Source organism: Oncorhynchus gorbuscha, linkage group LG12, assembly GCF_021184085.1.
Source record: "Oncorhynchus gorbuscha isolate QuinsamMale2020 ecotype Even-year linkage group LG12, OgorEven_v1.0, whole genome shotgun sequence".
Taxonomy (NCBI): domain Eukaryota; kingdom Metazoa; phylum Chordata; class Actinopteri; order Salmoniformes; family Salmonidae; genus Oncorhynchus; species Oncorhynchus gorbuscha.
Window position 1 is genome coordinate 9,203,334 of NC_060184.1, and position 21,140 is coordinate 9,224,473.

Sequence of the window (21,140 nt, forward strand, 5' to 3'; positions counted from 1 at the left end):
GCTATATGAGCCTTGTTTCAACAGGATGCCATGCCTGATTGGAATGGTTTTATTGATATTATCTGTTGGGAAAAAGTTTGGACGTTGCACACACACATAGCTACTTATTAACTAAACTAAATTAATTAGTTTAATGAATTAGTTAATTAGTTAATTAGTTAATTAACTAAATGAAGGAAGTTTATTATTTATTATTATTGATATATAATGGAACATATTTATGATGATTTTACACTATTATGGAGAGATGTACTGCTTTGATTCTTTACCTACGATAGAAATAAGTTAAAACAATTTTATGTAATTAATTTAATATTTTTGGGGGGACAAATTTCATATTTACAAATGTAAACTTTTCTTACCTTATAAAAATACATTTAACTATATTTTAAGGCAATTCAATACTCTACCAACAACAAAGCTGATAGAATTATAAATGTGTGTATGTCCCTTTAAGGGGCTTCCAAGTGGCACAACAGTCTAAGGCACAGCACTTCAGTGCTAGAGGCGTCACTACAGACCTTGTTTCAATTCCAGGCTGAATCACAACCAGCCGGGGTAGGCCGTCATCGTAAATAATAAGTTGTTCTAAACTGACTTGAGTAAATAAGTAAAGGTGCTTGTGCTTCTCTCCTTATCTTGGCGGAAGTTACACGGGAGTTGAACCCATGGGCTTGTTTTGGGCCATGGCGTCCGAGACTCCACACAGCAAAATGTTAAAAAAAGAATGTGTTTGGTTCAATTATGGTTAATATAGATGTTCTGCATGGGGATACAGGTGAGCTCTTGGCCACAGCGACCAACGAGAGGCGGTGCATGACAGAAGGTGCGAGGAGGATACCGTTGGGCTTGAAAGGAGGAAGAATTCGGGGAGTCCTCTTTCTATCACCCGGTTAGTAACTTAGACCATTCAAACTGCTCTCAAGTGGGAAATGTTATTTTTGTGTCCACAGGACCAGTATTAATACACATTGCTCTAAGGAAATAGAAATTCATTGATTGAATATACTGTAGGCCTTCACCTCAATTTGTTTGTTAAACCAAAGGGCCAATATTAATTATGATTTAATTGTGCCAATGTGGTGGTGTGAGTTCTCCTAAGAAAAACACAAATTACAATGTTAGATGTTCCATAGGCCTTTGTATTCGACAAGGTCAACTTTGCATTGCATTGGTATGCCAGAAAACAACAGAAACCTATTCCCCCCTCCTTAGGCCAGGGTCCATTTCCTGGGGTACTAGACGTGTATATTCTGGGTGGAGGTCTATCAGAGGTCCGGGCCAGTCTGCTGGGTAACAAAGGCATCGTGGTTCTGGCGCTGGCCTACTACGGCTACCCAGGACATGCCCAGAAATGTTCCCAAACACTTTGACCTGGAGTACTTTGAAGAGGCCATTACATTCCTGAGGAGACAGCCACAGGTTAGTGGAGGAAGACGAGCAGGTGTAGAAGTGGTGATTAGGCTCGTCATGTCCATGTAATGTCCAGGCCCTGAGTTTCCCAAAAGCAACATGGTACTAAGATCGTCATAATTCCATTGAAACTAAATGGATGAAAGATGGACCTTAGTGCAAATGATGTTTTTAGGAAACACAGCCCAGCACTCTTACTCTGAGACACATCATGAATATGGGCATTTTGTTCCATTAGAAGAAAATATCACCTTGAGATTCCTCTCACTAAACTTTTATATATTTTTTTAGCTGTGAAAAAGCTGCCATCTACTGGCTGTTGTTTGCTCTACACTGGGGCTTTCCCCTACCCAAAAAATAAATCAATCTTGGTCGACCAAAGAATCGTCTGTTCTTTCGAACCAAATTGATTTTCCATATATAGACACATCCAATGTTATTTAATCAAATCAACTATCTGCGCTGAGCTTGTCTGATGCTTTAAGCAAATAATAAGATTAACAAATAATTAAGATTAACACACAAAAGCCTAGAGGGAGTCGACCGCAATTGATTTGATTGTGCCGCCTGGCTCAGACTTGGTGCGCTGTGTTAAAAAAAGAAGTGATTTTGTGTCTAGCACCCGTATTCTCTCTCTCCTCTCTGCTGCAGCCACCACCACAGAACATCAGTGTGTATAGCGCTGTCTCTCTCTCCTCCCTGCTACAGCGACCACCACAGAACATCAGTGTGTATAGCGCTGTCTCTCTCTCCTCCCTGCTACAGAGACCACCACAGAGCATCAGTGTGTATAGCGCTGTCTCTCTCTCCTCCCTGCTACAGCCACCACCACAGAGCATCAGTGTGTATAGCGCTGTCTCTCTCTCCTCCCTGCTACAGCGACCACCACAGAACATCAGTGTGTATAGCGCTGTCTCTCTCTCCTCCCTGCTACAGAGACCACCACAGAACATCAGTGTGTATAGCGCTGTCTCTCTCTCCTCCCTGCTACAGCGACCACCACAGAACATCAGTGTGTATAGCGCTGTCTCTCTCTCCTCCCTGCTACAGAGACCACCACAGAACATCAGTGTGTGTATAGCGCTGTCTCTCTCTCCTCCCTGCTACAGCGACCACCACAGAACATCAGTGTGTATAGCGCTGTCTCTCTCTCCTCCCTGCTACAGCGACCACCACAGAACATCAGTGTGTATAGTGCTGTCTCTCTCTCCGCCCTGTCTGTCTCTCTCTCCGCCCTGTCTGTCTCTCTCTCCGCCCTGTCTGTCTCTCTCTCCGCCCTGTCTGTCTCTCTCTCTTCCCTGTCTGTCTGTCTCTCTCTCTTCCCTGTCTGTCTGTCTCTCTTCCCTGTCTGTCTGTCTCTCTCTTCTCCTGTCTGTCTGTCTCTCTCTTCTCCCTGTCTCTCTCTCTCTCTCTCCTCCCTGCTACAGAGACCATCACAGAACATCAGTGTGTATAGCGGTGTCTCGCTCTCCTCCCTGTCTGTCTCTCTCTCCTCCCTGTCTGTCTCTCTCTCCGCCCTGTCTGACTCTCTCTCCTCCCTGTCTCTCTCTCTCCTCCCTGTCTCTCTCTCTCCTCCCTGTCTCTCTCTCTCCTCCCTGTCTCTCTCTCTCCTCCCTGTCTCTCTCTCTCCTCCCTGTCTCTCTCTCTCCTCCCTGTCTCTCTCTCTCCTCCCTGTCTCTCTCTCTCTCTGTCTGTCTCTCTCCCTGTCTGTCTGTCTCTCTCTCTCTGTCTGTCTCTCTCTCCTCCCTGTCTGTGTCTCTCTCCTCCCTGTCTGTCTCTCTCCTCCCTGTCTGTGTCTCTCTCCTCCCTGTCTGTGTCTCTCTCCTCCCTGTCTGTCTCTCTCCTCCCTGTCTGTCTCTCTCTCCTCCCTGTCTGTCTCTCTCTCTTCCCTGTCTGTCTCTCTCTCTTCCCTGTCTGTCTCTCTCTCCTCCCTGTCTGTCTCTCTCTTCCCTGTCTGTCTCTCTCTCTTCCCTGTCTGTCTCTCTCTCTTCCCTGTCTGTCTCTCTCTCTTCCCTGTCTGTCTCTCTCTCTTCCCTGTCTGTCTCTCTCTCTTCCCTGTCTGTCTCTCTCTCTTCCCTGTCTGTCTCTCTCTCTTCCCTGTCTGTCTCTCTCTCTTCCCTGTCTGTCTCTCTCTCTTCCCTGTCTGTCTCTCTCTCTTCCCTGTCTGTCTCTCTCTCTTCCCTGTCTGTCTCTCTCTCTTCCCTGTCTGTCTCTGTCTCTTCTGTCTGTCTGTCTGTCTGTCTTCCCTGTCTGTCTGTCTGTCTTCCTGTCTGTCTGTCTGTCTTCTGTCTGTCTGTCTCTCTTCCCTGTCTGTCTGTCTGTCTGTCTGTCTGTCTGTCTGTCTCTCTCTCTTCCCTGTCTGTCTGTCTGTCTTCCTGTCTGTCTGTCTGTCTCTGTCCTGTCTGTCTGTCTCTCTTCCTGTCTGTCTGTCTCTGTCTCTCTTCCCTGTCTGTCTCTCTGTCTTCTGTCTGTCTGTCTGTCTGTCTTCCCTGTCTGTCTGTCTCTTCCCTGTCTGTCTGTCTCTCTTCCCTGTCTGTCTCTCTGTCTGTCTGTTCCCTGTCTGTCTGTCTCTCTCTCTTCCTGTCTGTCTGTCTCTCTCTCTTCCCTGTCTGTCTCTCTCTCCCTGTCTGTCTCTCTCTCCCCTGTCTGTCTCTCTCTCTCCTGTCTGTCTGTCTCTCTCCTGTCTGTCTCTCTCTGTCTGTCTGTCTGTCTGTCTGTCTGTCTGTCTGTCTGTCTCTCCTGTCTGTCTGTCTCTCTCTCTCCTGTCTGTCTGTCTCTCTCTCCTGTCTGTCTGTCTCTCTCTCCTGTCTGTCTGTCTCTCTCTCCTGTCTGTCTGTCTCTCTTCCCTGTCTGTCTGTGTCTCTCTCTCCTGTCTGTCTGTGTCTCTCTCTCCTGTCTGTCTGTGTCTCTCTCTCCTGTCTGTCTGTGTCTCTCTCTCCTGTCTGTCTGTGTCTCTCTCTCCTGTCTGTCTGTGTCTCTCTCTCCTGTCTGTCTGTGTCTCTCTCTCCTGTCTGTCTGTGTCTCTTCTCCTGTCTGTCTGTGTCTCTCTCCCTGTCTGTCTGTCTCTCTCTCCTGTCTGTCTGTGTCTCTCTCTCCTGTCTGTCTCTCTTCCCTGTCTGTCTCTCTTCCCTGTCTGTCTGTCTGTCTCTCTTCCCTGTCTGTCTCTTCCCTGTCTGTCTCTTCCCTGTCTGTCTGTCTCTCCTCCCTGTCTGTCTCTCTCTCCTCCCTGCTACAGCCACCACCACAGAGCAACAGTGTGTATAGCGCTGTCTCTCTCTTCCTGTCTGTCTGTCTGTCTGTCTCTCTCCTCCCTGCTACAGCCACCACCACAGAGCAACAGTGTGTATAGCGCTGTCTCTCTCTCCTCCCTGTCTGTCTCTCTCTCTTCCCTGTCTGTCTGTCTCTCTCTCTTCCCTGTCTGTCTGTCTCTCTCCTCCCTGTCTGTCTCTCTCTCCTCCCTGCTACAGAGACCACCACAGAACATCAGTGTGTATAGCTGCTGTCTCTCTCTTGTGTCCATGTTGCTGAAGCTGTAACATAATAACAGCCATTTCTGACTGAAAAGTTACGTTACCAAAATCCCCACATTTGTTTCGGGAAAAACATTCCTTATTCCCTCAGACGTCGCTCTCTTTACGTGACACGTTTGTTTCGTAACATGTGACCACTAGGGCCTGACCTATAGCATATCATAATCACATCAATACATTTGGTTATAGCAAACTCTATACACCGTGACATGTGACCACTAGGGCCTGACCTATAGCATATCATAATCACATCAATACATTTGGTTATAGCAAACTCTATACACCGTGACATGTGACCACTAGGGCCTGACCTATAGCATATCATAATCACATCAATACATTTGGTTATAGCAAACTCTATACACCGTAACATGTGACCACTAGGGCCTGACCTATAGCATATCATAATCACATCAATACATTTGGTTATAGCAAACTCTATACACCGTAACATGTGACCACTAGGGCCTGACCTATAGCATATCATAATCACATCAATACATTTGGTTATAGCAAACTCTATACACCGTAACATGTGACCACTAGGGCCTGACCTATAGCATATCATAATCACATCAATACATTTGGTTATAGCAAACTCTGAACACTGTAACATGTGACCACTAGGGCCTGACCTATAGCATATCATAATCACATCAATACATTTGGTTATAGCAAACTCTATACACCGTGACATGTGACCACTAGGGCCTGACCTATAGCATATCATAATCACATCAATACATTTGGTTATAGCAAACTCTATACACCGTGACATGTGACCACTAGGGCCTGACCTATAGCATATCATAATCACATCAATACATTTGGTTATAGCAAACTCTATACACCGTAACATGTGACCACTAGGGCCTGACCTATAGCATATCATAATCACATCAATACATTTGGTTATAGCAAACTCTGAACACTGTAACATGTGACCACTAGGGCCTGACCTATAGCATATCATAATCACATCAATACATTTGGTTATAGCAAACTCTATACACCGTAACATGTGACCACTAGGGCCTGACCTATAGCATATCATAATCACATCAATACATTTGGTTATAGCAAACTCTATACACCGTAACATGTGACCACTAGGGCCTGACCTATAGCATATCATAATCACATCAATACATTTGGTTATAGCAAACTCTATACACCGTAACATGTGACCACTAGGGCCTGACCTATAGCATATCATAATCACATCAATACATTTGGTTATAGCAAACTCTATACACCGTGACATGTGACCACTAGGGCCTGACCTATAGCATATCATAATCACATCAATACATTTGGTTATAGCAAACTCTATACACCGTAACATGTGACCACTAGGGCCTGACCTATAGCATATCATAATCACATCAATACATTTGGTTATAGCAAACTCTATACACCGTAACATGTGACCACTAGGGCCTGACCTATAGCATATCATAATCACATCAATACATTTGGTTATAGCAAACTCTATACACCGTAACATGTGACCACTAGGGCCTGACCTATAGCATATCATAATCACATCAATACATTTGGTTATAGCAAACTCTATACACCGTAACATGTGACCACTAGGGCCTGACCTATAGCATATCATAATCACATCAATACATTTGGTTATAGCAAACTCTATACACCGTAACATGTGACCACTAGGGCCTGACCTATAGCATATCATAATCACATCAATACATTTGGTTATAGCAAACTCTATACACCGTAACATGTGACCACTAGGGCCTGACCTATAGCATATCATAATCACATCAATACATTTGGTTATAGCAAACTCTATACACCGTAACATGTGACCACTAGGGCCTGACCTATAGCATATCATAATCACATCAATACATTTGGTTATAGCAAACTCTATACACCGTGACATGTGACCACTAGGGCCTGACCTATAGCATATCATAATCACATCAATACATTTGGTTATAGCAAACTCTATACACCGTAACATGTGACCACTAGGGCCTGACCTATAGCATATCATAATCACATCAATACATTTGGTTATAGCAAACTCTATACACCGTAACATGTGACCACTAGGGCCTGACCTATAGCATATCATAATCACATCAATACATTTGGTTATAGCAAACTCTATACACCGTAACATGTGACCACTAGGGCCTGACCTATAGCATATCATAATCACATCAATACATTTGGTTATAGCAAACTCTATACACCGTGACATGTGACCACTAGGGCCTGACCTATAGCATATCATAATCACATCAATACATTTGGTTATAGCAAACTCTATACACCGTAACATGTGACCACTAGGGCCTGACCTATAGCATATCATAATCACATCAATACATTTGGTTATAGCAAACTCTATACACCGTGACATGTGACCACTAGGGCCTGACCTATAGCATATCATAATCACATCAATACATTTGGTTATAGCAAACTCTATACACCGTAACATGTGACCACTAGGGCCTGACCTATAGCATATCATAATCACATCAATACATTTGGTTATAGCAAACTCTGAACACTGTAACATGTGACCCGCAAAATGAATGCAGAGGACGTGACAAATGAACTGGAAAACTGGGGTAGTGTTTTCTGGTTGAGCAGGAGGTTAAAGGGAATGAATTTGACTAGTTGTGGAATATACTTGGAGATCAAACAAAAATAATTAAGGAGCCAGTACTGCTTGTTATGTGTGCCTATTGTTTTTGTTTAAGCGAATTATTATTCAATTGTTATTTTAAATGAACTTAAAATGCTTGATTGCATTTCACATCATGAATGACTCGTATGCTGTTTGATTACATGAATAAATAAATGATTTATTAATAGAGTAGCCTGTATAATTATTGAAATATAGGCCTAAGTTACGGTGTTAAGACAAAACAGGATGAGCTCTTAGGCCTACAGCTCGCTGGTGGTTATACAAGGCTGCTATACTAAGTCTACTAATGATAATGACATGGTGGTTAAACAAGGCTGCTATACTAAGTCTACTAATGATAATGACATGGTGGTTAAACAAGGCTGCTATACTAAGTCTACTAATGATAATGACATGGTGGTTAAACAAGGCTGCTATACTAAGTCTACTAATGATAATGACATGGTGGTTAAACAAGGCTGCTATACTAAGTCTACTAATGATAATGACATGGTGGTTAAACAAGGCTGCTATACTAAGTCTACTAATGATAATGACATGGTGGTTATACAAGGCTGCTATACTAAGTCTACTAATGATAATGACATGGTGGTTAAACAAGGCTGCTATACTAAGTCTACTAATGATAATGACATGGTGGTTAAACAAGGCTGCTATACTAAGTCTACTAATGATACTGACATGGTGGTTAAACAAGGCTGCTATACTAAGTCTACTAATGATAATGACATGGTGGTTAAACAAGGCTGCTATACTAAGTCTACTAATGATAATGACATGGTGGTTAAACAAGGCTGCTATACTAAGTCTACTAATGATAATGACATGGTGGTTAAACAAGGCTGCTATACTAAGTCTACTAATAATGACATGGTGGTTAAACAAGGCTGCTATACTAAGTCTACTAATGATAATGACATGGTGGTTAAGCAAGGCTGCTATACTAAGTCTACTAATGATAATGACATGGTGGTTAAACAAGGCTGCTATACTAAGTCTACTAATGATAATGACATGGTGGTTCTATACTAAGTCTACTAATGATAATGACATGGTGGTTAAACAAGGCTGCTATACTAAGTCTACTAATGATAATGACATGGTGGTTCTATACTAAGTCTACTAATGATAATGACATGGTGGTTAAACAAGGCTGCTATACTAAGTCTACTAATGATAATGACATGGTGGTTAAACAAGGCTGCTATACTAAGTCTACTAATGATAATGACATGGTGGTTAAACAAGGCTGCTATACTAAGTCTACTAATGATAATGACATGGTGGTTAAACAAGGCTGCTATACTAAGTCTACTAATGATAATGACATGGTGGTTAAACAAGGCTGCTATACTAAGTCTACTAATGATAATGACATGGTGGTTAAACAAGGCTGCTATACTAAGTCTACTAATGATAATGACATGGTGGTTAAACAAGGCTGCTATACTAAGTCTACTAATGATAATGACATGGTGGTTAAACAAGGCTGCTATACTAAGTCTACTAATGATAATGACATGGTGGTTCTATACTAAGTCTACTAATGATAATGACATGGTGGTTAAACAAGGCTGCTATACTAAGTCTACTAATGATAATGACATGGTGGTTAAACAAGGCTGCTATACTAAGTCTACTAATGATAATGACATGGTGGTTAAACAAGGCTGCTATACTAAGTCTACTAATGATAATGACATGGTGGTTAAACAAGGCTGCTATACTAAGTCTACTAATGATAATGACATGGTGGTTAAACAAGGCTGCTATACTAAGTCTACTAATGATAATGACATGGTGGTTATACCAGGCTGCTATACTAAGTCTACTAATACTAATGACATGGTGGTTCTATACTAAGTCTACTAACGATAATGACATAGTGGTTCTATACTAAGTCTACTAATGATAATGACATGGTGGTTCTATACTAAGTCTACTAACGATAATGACATGGTGGTTCTATACTAAGTCTACTCATGATAATGACATGGTGGTTCTATACTAAGTCTACTAATGATAATGACATGGTGGTTCTATACGAAGTCTACTAACGATAATGACATGGTGGTTCTATACTAAGTCTACTAATGATAATGACATGGTGGTTCTATACTAAGTCTACTAACGATAATGACATGGTGGTTCTATACTAAGTCTACTCATGATAATGACATGGTGGTTCTATACTAAGTCTACTAATGATAATGACATGGTGGTTCTATACGAAGTCTACTAACGATAATGACATGGTGGTTCTATACTAAGTCTACTAATGATAATGACATGGTGGTTCTATACTAAGTCTACTAACGATAATGACATGGTGGTTCTATACTAAGTCTACTAATGATAATGACATGGTGGTTCTATACTAAGTCTACTAATGATAATGACATGGTGGTTCTATACTAAGTCTACTAATGATAATGACATGGTGGTTCTATACTAAGTCTACTAATGATAATGACATGGTGGTTCTATACTAAGTCTACTAATGATAATGACATGGTGGTTCTATACTAAGTCTACTAATGATAATGACATGGTGGTTCTATACTAAGTCTACTAATGATAATGACATGGTGGTTCTATACTAAGTCTACTAATGATAATGACATGGTGGTTCTATACTAAGTCTACTAATGATAATGACATGGTGGTTCTATACTAAGTCTACTAACGATAATGACATGGTGGTTCTATACTAAGTCTACTAATGATAATGACATGGTGGTTCTATACTAAGTCTACTCATGATAATGACATGGTGGTTCTATACTAAGTCTACTCATGATAATGACATGGTGGTTCTATACTAAGTCTACTAACGATAATGACATGGTGGTTCTATACTAAGTCTACTCATGATAATGACATGGTGGTTCTATACTAAGTCTACTCATGATAATGACATGGTGGTTCTATACTAAGTCTACTAATGATAATGACATGGTGGTTCTATACTAAGTCTACTCATGATAATGACATGGTGGTTCTATACTAAGTCTACTCATGATAATGACATGGTGGTTCTATACTAAGTCTACTAATGATAATGGCATGGTGGTTCTATACTAAGTCTACTAATGATAATGGCATGGTGGTTCTATACTAAGTCTACTAATGATAATGACATGGTGGTTCTATACTAAGTCTACTAATGATAATGACATGGTGGTTCTATACTAAGTCTACTAACGATAATGACATGGTGGTTCTATACTAAGTCTACTAACGATAATGACATGGTGGTTCTATACTAAGTCTACTAACGATAATGACATGGTGGTTCTATACTAAGTCTACTAACGATAATGACATGGTGGTTCTATACTAAGTCTACTAATGATAATGACATGGTGGTTCTATACTAAGTCTACTAACGATAATGACATGGTGGTTCTATACTAAGTCTACTAACGATAATGACATGGTGGTTCTATACTAAGTCTACTAATGATAATGACATGGTGGTTCTATACTAAGTCTACTAATGATAATGACATGGTGGTTCTATACTAAGTCTACTAATGATAATGACATGGTGGTTCTATACTAAGTCGTCTACTAATGATAATGACATGGTGGTTCTATACTAAGTCGTCTACTAATGATAATGACATGGTGGTTCTATACTAAGTCTACTAATGATAATGACATGGTGGTTCTATACTAAGTCTACTAATGATAATGACATGGTGGTTCTATACTAAGTCTACTAATGATAATGACATGGTGGTTCTATACTAAGTCTACTCATGATAATGACATGGTGGTTCTATACTAAGTCTACTAATGATAATGACATGGTGGTTCTATACTACTAATGATAATGACATGGTGGTTCTATACTACTAATGATAATGACATGGTGGTTCTATACTACTAATGATAATGACATGGTGGTTCTATACTACTAACGATAATGACATGGTGGTTCTATACTAAGTCTACTAATGATAATGACATGGTGGTTCTATACTAAGTCTACTAATGATAATGACATGGTGGTTAAACCAGGCTGCTATACTAAGTCTACTAATGATAATGACATGGTGGTTAAACAAGGCTGCTATACTAAGTCTACTAATGATAATGACATGGTGGTTCTATACTAAGTCTACTAACGATAATGACATGGTGGTTCTATACTAAGTCTACTCATGATAATGACATGGTGGTTCTATACTAAGTCTACTAATGATAATGACATGGTGGTTCTATACTAACGATAATGACATGGTGGTTCTATACTAAGTCTACTAATGATAATGACATGGTGGTTCTATACTAAGTCTACTAATGATAATGACATGGTGGTTCTATACTAAGTCTACTAATGATAATGACATGGTGGTTCTATACTAAGTCTACTAATGATAATGACATGGTGGTTCTATACTAAGTCTACTAATGATAATGACATGGTGGTTCTATACTAAGTCTACTAATGATAATGACATGGTGGTTCTATACTAAGTCTACTAACGATAATGACATGGTGGTTCTATACTAAGTCTACTAATGATAATGACATGGTGGTTCTATACTAAGTCTACTAATGATAATGACATGGTGGTTCTATACTAAGTCTACTAATGATAATGACATGGTGGTTCTATACTAAGTCGTCTACTAATGATAATGACATGGTGGTTCTATACTAAGTCGTCTACTAATGATAATGACATGGTGGTTCTATACTAAGTCTACTAATGATAATGACATGGTGGTTCTATACTAAGTCTACTCATGATAATGACATGGTGGTTCTATACTAAGTCTACTCATGATAATGACATGGTGGTTCTATACTAAGTCTACTCATGATAATGACATGGTGGTTCTATACTAAGTCTACTCATGATAATGACATGGTGGTTCTATACTAAGTCTACTAATGATAATGACATGGTGGTTCTATACTAAGTCTACTAACGATAATGACATGGTGGTTCTATACTAAGTCTACTAATGATAATGACATGGTGGTTCTATACTAAGTCTACTCATGATAATGACATGGTGGTTCTATACTAAGTCTACTAATGATAATGACATGGTGGTTCTATACTAAGTCTACTAACGATAATGACATGGTGGTTCTATACTAAGTCTACTCATGATAATGACATGGTGGTTCTATACTAAGTCTACTAATGATAATGACATGGTGGTTCTATACTAAGTCTACTAACGATAATGACATGGTGGTTCTATACTAAGTCTACTAACGATAATGACATTACTTATTATTATAATGATTTAATAATAATAATAATGAAGCAGATGAAGGAAAAAGGACGGTTATTCATTATGTATTTATTATTTGACCATTTGGATCAGTGTAAACAACACTAAATATATTATAAATAATATCAAGAGAAGCTGGTCTAACACATTTGTTTTTGTAAAACATTTATTCCAACATAGTAAAGATGTTTAAAACAGCTGAAATTGTTGCGTGAAGCTTGGTGCTCATCGAATCCGTAGGCTATCAACCAAACTGTCCGTCAGGCAACGGAAGCAGGATCTACCTTATTTCTGTAGATATATTGACGACTTCTAAAGCCGGGCACATTTAACAATTAGACTATTGATTTATAGACCTAATTAAGTTGGTTTCCTCTCTCCTCACTTTTCTTATACAATAAGGCAAGGGCTGTTTTCGCGTCTCCTAACTCTGCTGCCTTGTTCTCAACACCAATATGCCGGGTAAACGTTGCTATTATGCACACAGCATCATGGTCTAGGAGAAGTGGTCAATTCAACAGAGTTGTTTCACAACCGTGGACAGCGACCACTATCCACCGTGGACAGCGACCACTATCCACCGTGGACAGCGACCACTATCCACCGTGGACAGCGACCACTATCCACCGTGGACAGCGACCACTATCCACCGTGGACAGCGACCACTATCCACCGTGGACAGCGACCACTATCCACCGTGGACAGCGACCACTATCCACCGTGGACAGCGACCACTATCCACCGTGGACAGCGACCACTATCCACCGTGGACAGCGACCACTATCCACCGTGGACAGCGACCACTATCCACCGTGGACAGCGACCACTATCCACCGTGGACAGCGATCCACTATCCACCGTGGACAGCGACCACTATCCACCGTGGACAGACCACTATCCACCGTGGACCGACCACTATCCACTATCACTATCCACCGTGGACAGCGACCACTATCCACCGTGGACAGCGACCACTATCCACCGTCCACCGTGGACAGCGACCACTATCCACCGTGGACAGCGACCACTATCCACCGTGGACAGCGACCACTATCCACCGTGGACAGCGACCACTATCCACCGTGGACAGCGACCACTATCCACCGTGGGGAGAAAGCGCATTTGTGTCAGGAGAATTCTATATACTCCTGTTCATTTATCAATTCAATTAGGATACCCATTTGTCTGTCAGGAGAATACTGATACCTGTTCATTTATCAATTCAATTAGGATACCCTTTAGTCTGTAAGATACTGATACCCTTTAGTCTGTAAGATACTGATACCCTTTATATATTATTAGTCTGTAAGATACTGATACCCTTTATATATTATTAGTCTGTAAGATACTGATACCCTTTATATATTATTAGTCTGTAAGATACTGATACCCTTTAGTCTGTAAGATACTGATACCCTTTAGTCTGTAAGATACTGATACCCTTTATATATTTTAGTCTGTAAGATACTGATACCCTTTATATATTATTAGTCTGTAAGATACTGATACCCTTTAGTCTGTAAGATACTGATACCCTTTAGTCTGTAAGATACTGATACCCTTTATATATTATTAGTCTGTAAGATACTGATACCCTTTAGTCTGTAAGATACTGATACCCTTTAGTCTGTAAGATACTGATACCCTTTAGTCTGTAAGATACTGATACCCTTTAGTCTGTAAGATACTGATACCCTTTATATATTATTAGTCTGTAAGATACTGATACCCTTTATATTATTAGTCTGTAAGATACTGATACCCTTTATATATTATTAGTCTGTAAGATACTGATACCCTTTAGTCTGTAAGATACTGATACCCTTTATATATTATTAGTCTGTAAGATACTGATACCCTTTAGTCTGTAAGATACTGATACCCTTTATATATTATTAGTCTGTAAGATACTGATACCCTTTAGTCTGTAAGATACTGATACCCTTTAGTCTGTAAGATACTGATACCCTTTAGTCTGTAAGATACTGATACCCTTTAGTCTGTAAGATACTGATACCCTTTAGTCTGTAAGATACTGATACCCTTTAGTCTGTAAGATACTGATACCCTTTAGTATTAGTCTGTAAGATACTGATACCCTTTAGTCTGTAAGATACTGATAGAAAAGAAACAAGATACTGATACCACAGTTAGTCTGTTTATTACTGAACCCTTTAGTCTGTACAGATACTGGACCTTTAGTCTGTAAGATACTGATACCCTTTAGTCTGTAAGATACTGAGAGCCTTTAGTCTGTGAGAATACTGTCTTCCTTTAGTCCCTAAGATAGGGAGAGACCTGGGTCTGTAAGATACTGATACCCTTTAGTCTGTAAGATACTGATACCTTTAGTCTGTCAAAACACTAGACACATTTTTCTCAAAAGATTCTGACTAAAAAGGAAACAGTATTATAATATAATCATCGAACAGTTAACTGTTTATTCATGTATTATACGTAATCTATTGATTCAAATTAAGTTCATACAATCACATGGTATCAGACCTATGGTTTCAGGACTGTAACATGGTATCAGACCTATGGTTTCAGGACTGTAACATTCTAATCATTTATTAAAACACATTTCCTTATCAATTTGTTATAAAAATAATATACGTTTTTATTTGTGTTGCCACCATTCTTACATAATATAATCATATACAGTTTCAGTAGCACATGTTTCAGTAGCACATGTTTCAGTAGCACATGTTTCAGTAGCACATGTTTCAGTAGCACATGTTTCAGTAGCACATGGACTGATGGGCTGTGCCATCCTAATGGCCCCCACAGTGGATCAGTCCACTCAGACAGGCGTAAACCAGAAGGGTGGCTTGGACAACATGATTTAAAATATATACATTTTTGTATTTTCTTTTTTGCTACTGCTCGACTAAAGAAATCCCGGTCGACCAACAGCCTTATCGACCAGTCGACGAAATGGGGTCAGCTCTACTCTATACATCAACAGAACAGCACGATTCATAACAGTGGCACAACCCAGAACAATGCTCTTTATGTTTAATATTTAACTTATCTATTTATTGATTTGTCAAAACCAGTTTACCTTGATTGTCTGTAATGATTTTAAGTCTCTTTGCAAACCATTTTATTTTCCTCTAGGTCCAGGAATAAAAAATCCTGTCCATCTCGAAGAGTGTTGACCTGGCTCTGTCCATGGCCTCTTTTCTCTCTGGCATCTGAGCCACAGTCTGGATCAACGGCTGCAACGCTAATATCATGACGCCACTGCACTACAAAGACCTCGTCATCCCTCCCCTCGTGCCAATCCCAGAGAACATCACCCTCTTACCGTCTGGCCACTTCGATGTCCGAGACACCATCCAGGACCCAGATACTGAGGGGAACCGCGGTTCTTTGATCCCAATAGAATGTTCCAGTTCTAGGTTCCTCTTCGCTGTCTCGGAGGACGACAGGAACTGGAACATTTGTCTCTTTGCCCAGCAGGCCGCCGCCCGGCTGAGGCATCATGGGAAAGAGAACTTTGAGGTGGTGACGTACCCCAGGGCGGGTCATTTGCTGGAGGTGCCCTACATGCCCCACTGCCCGTCTGGCTTCCACTCTGCGGTGGGTAAAGTGGTTGAGTTTGGAGGAGAGGCTAAAGCCCACCATGAGGCTCAGCTGGATCTGTGGAGAAGGGGCTAAAGTCCACCATGAGGCTCAGCGGATCTGTGGAGGAGGGGTTAAAGCCCACCATGAGGCTCAGCTGGATCTGTGGAGGAGGGGCTAAAGCCCACCATGAGGCTCAGCTGGACCTGTGGAGGAGGGGTTAAAGCCCACCATGTGGCTCAGCTGGACCTGTGGAGGAGGGGTTAAAGCCCACCATGAGGCTCAGCTGGATCTGTGAAGGAGGGGCTAAAGCCCACCATGAGGCTCAGCTGGACCTGTGGAGGAGGGGTTAAAGCCCACCATGAGGCTCAGCTGGACCTGTGGAGGAGGGGTTAAAGCCCACCATGAGGCTCAGCTGGACCTGTGGAGGAGGGGTTAAAGCCCACCATGAGGCTCAGCTGGACCTGTGGAAGAGGGTCCAGGAGTTCTTCAGGAAACACCTGAAGGGCAGCAGCAGCAACACTGGCCATAAAGCCAGGCTGTAACACAAAGAGAATGGCTACCTTCCAGGTCGACGTTTGGACAGGTGTTTAATATGTCAGCTATTTAGGGACGTCAAGCGTTCAGTCTGCTGCACAGGCCCTCTGGACGCTTTAGTCTATTGCGCCTGGTTAAATCATTTAAATGGTTAGTAGTGAGAAATAAGTGATTATTGAAAAAATCTATTTGCTTCATTTACTATCATCCTAAAATAAGATATTGAATTATTTAGCCATATCTAATTAATGTATATTACAGTACTTTCCATGATGTGTTACTACAGTTACACAATCTGACGATTTGACCACATCAAATTGGGGGGAATTACCCAGCCTTTTTTTTTTAACCTCTGATTGGAGATGTTAGTATATACATTAATACACGATGACACATGATCAATTAGTTAAAACAGATCTGTCTTTGTTTTTGGACTGTTGATTTTGTCATACGTGCAGAATTTTGGGTCAGAATGACACAGAGTTTAGGACCCCGTGAGGAGTTTAGAACCCGTGAGAATGACACAGAGAGTTTTAGAACAGAGTTTAGGACCCCGTGAGAATGACACAGAGTTTAGAACCCCGTGAGAATGACACTGAGTTTAGAACCCCGTGAGAATGACACAGAGTTTAGAACCCCGTGAGAATGACACTGAGTTTAGAACCCCGTGAGAATGACACTGAGTTTAGAACCCCGTGAGAATGACAGGGTTTAGAACCCCGTGAGAATGACAGAGTTTAGAACCCCGTGAGAATGACAGAGTTTAGAACCCCGTGAGAATGACAGAGTTTAGAACCCCGTGAGAATGACAGAGTTTAGAACCCCGTGAGAATGACAGAGTTTAGAACCCCGTGAGAATGACACTGAGTTTAGAACCCCGTGAGAATGACACAGAGTTTAGAACCCCGTGAGAATGACACAGAGTTTAGAACGCCGTGAGAATGACACAGAGTTTAGAACCCCGTGAGAATGACAGAGTTTAGAACCCCGTGAGAATGACAGAGTTTAGAACCCCGTGAGAATGACAGAGTTTAGAACCCCGTGAGAATGACAGAGTTTGAGAATGACAGAGTTTAGAACCCTGTGAGAATGACAGAGTTTAGAACCCCGTGAGAATGACAGAGTTTAGAACCCCGTGAGAATGACAGAGTTTAGAACCCCGTGAGAATGACAGAGTTTAGAACCCCGTGAGAATGACAGAGTTTAGAACGCCGTGAGAATGACAGAGTTTAGAACCCGTGAGAATGACAGAGTTTTTAGAAACACCCGTGAGAATGACAGAGTTTAGAACCCCGTGAGAATGACAGAGTTTGAGAATGACAGAGTTTAGAACGCCGTGAGAATGACAGAGTTTAGAACCCCGTGAGAAACAGAGTTTAGAACCCCGTGAGAATGACAGAGTTTAGAACAGAGTTTAGAACCCCGTGAGAATGACAGAGTTTAGAAACAGAGTTTAGCCGTGAGAATGACAGAGTTTAGAATGACAGAGTTTAGCCGTGAGAATGACAGAGTTTAGAACGCCGTGAGAATGACAGAACGCCGTGAGAATGACAGAGTTTAGAAACAGAGTTTAGAACCCGTGGAGAATGACAGAGTTTAGAACGCCGTTTGAGAATGACAGAGTTTAGAACCCGTGAGAATGAGAAATGAGAATGACAGAGTTTAGAACCCCGTGAGAATGACAGAGTTTAGAACCCCGTGAGAATGACACAGAGTTTAGAACCCCGTGAGAATGACACAGAGTTTAGAACCCCGTGAGAATGACACAGAGTTTAGAACGCCGTGAGAATGACACAGAGATTCTCACGGCGTTCTAAAGACACAGAGAATGCACGGTCTCTATAAAAGTCACTGTCCACACACCAATACACAGATTTAACTTAAATAGCATGTTTTGGGAATTCTTATATGGGGACACTAAGTCAAATCTTAAATGAATCATTGTTTGTCAGGTTCCATCAAACTTAATGTGCCATAGTGAACGTCTGTTAGAAGCGCTGCTGTGGCAGTCCCAGCACCTGTCTTATGTACGGCTATACACAGACAAGTTATATTTGCATGATTTAGCATAATTAATTAATCATGATTGTTTTTCTTTCATTCATGTGACCGACCAATACTGGTTCATAACATATGACAGACCAATACCTCACGAGGCTTCTTGTCTCTTAAGCTGAGACTTTGAAACTGAGATTTTTTTCGTTCTCAAAACAAAGATCTGGGCGTACTGCCAAATTGCAGCTACTGATGGTGAGGATTCATTCAGTCAGTCATTCATTCATTCAGTCACTTGCATGAACACAGAAATAGGTTTATAGAAAAGCACAAGCATAGAAATAGTTTTATAGAAAACCACAAGCATAGAAATTGTTTTATAGAAAAGCACAAGTAGAGAACATAGAAATTGGTAAATAGAAAAGGACAAGTATAACATTTCCATCACAAGCAGCCAACGGTTGTCACTGTGGATGTCCTATGGTGGGGTGTGTTGTTCTCTTTTCTGTGATGGCAGTCTCCCGAAATCAACATCTGCCATTCCCAAATGTAGATTAAAGCCTTCTGCAAATTCTCATCTAACCAACCGTGTATAGGTTCTTCCAAGTTTCCGTGAGGCCTTTAAATAGTGTTTAGATAAACAGCGCTACACTCAACAATAACCCCGTTCTATTGGTTTCAGTGTGATATCGATGGAAGCGATTTACAAAAAAAGTGCAACACTTCAAAATGTACCTGTAACGGCGTTCGTCTGTTGAAAGAGAGTCGACCCAAAATGCGGCGTGGTGGTTACTCATGTTCTTTAATGAAAATTAGACGACACATGAAATAACTATAATATACAAAACAACAAACGAAACGCGGAAACCTATACAGCCTATCTTGTGACAACAAACACAGAGACAGGAACAATCACCCACGAAACACACAGTGAAACCTAGGCTACCTAAATATGGTTCCCAATCAGAGACAACGAGAATCACCTGACTCTGATTGAGAACCGCCTCAGGCAGCCAAGCCTATGCTAGACACTCCTACTCAGCCGCAATCCCAATGCCTAGTAAAACCCCAATACGAAACACAACAAAATAAACCCATGTCACACCCTGGCCTGACCAAATAAATAACGAAAACACAAAATACTAAGACCAAGGCGTGACGGTACCTAGCTGTCTTCTACAAAAATTGTCCTCTCACCATTGATGTACACATTATTCCCAGATTCCGTGTGTTTTTATCTGTTAGTTTTAATAGATTCTCCACAAGTAGAGTGTCTGGTTTAGGTAGTGAGTTGGTATTGGGCCTAACTTTGCCTGCTCATATTTGTTTAAAATCACATGATGAACATTATGGTAAAAGTTCATGCAACCTAATTTCTCCCCTCATGCGATTTATTTCAACGTGATAATCAATAGGAGTGATTGACAAACAGTGCCCCCCCCCGGAAAAAAAAAATCGAAAATAAAAGCATGTCAAATTGTCACGGTTCATGAATCCACTGCCTCTCTCTCTCTCGCTCTCCCGTGTTTGTGTGGGCGTGGTTCCCAATCTCGGCCTGATTGTCTGCGCCAGCTGGAACCACTTATCTTCCCTTTATATGTTCTGTACCAGTGTTTCTTGTTGTCAGATCGTTGTTACTTCCCTGAGTTTGTGTCGTGTGTCCGTGCTCATCTCGCGCCGCCCTTGTGTGGATTATCTCCTGTGCTCCTTCCTACCCATCCGGACACACTCCCCTGGATTTCTCAGCACGCTATCATCGGAAGATGCGCCCTAGTCCCTGGGTCGGATTCCGTCTGAGTACAGTCTGTCTGTCCTGTTGCTGCTGTAAACTGTATTCATTAAACCATCGTTGCTTTCGTTGCTTGCATCTTGCCTCTGTATTGTCACACAAATGTCTTTGTGTTTCACAATGAGTATGACATTGACTGTGTGACTAGCACCCGTTGTCTCGGTCTCCTCTCTGCTGCAGCAACCACCACAGAATGTCAGTGTTTATCGCACTGTCCGTGTTGCTGAAACATAATTAAAGCCATTTCTGACTGAAAAGTAACGTGACCAGTTATATAATTATAACTCCGTTATTCCAGGAGAGGATTCGGACAGGATTCGTTGTTTTTCTTCAAACTGACCCCTTGGAAATACAAAAC

General features: G+C 41.2%; 1 pseudogene; it reads left to right on the plus strand.

Annotated features, from left to right (window-relative positions):
- The first annotated feature begins 542 nt into the window (after positions 1 to 542).
- Positions 543 to 17,095, plus strand: LOC123991493 (annotated as a pseudogene).
- Positions 17,096 to 21,140: the final 4,045 nt, after the last annotated feature.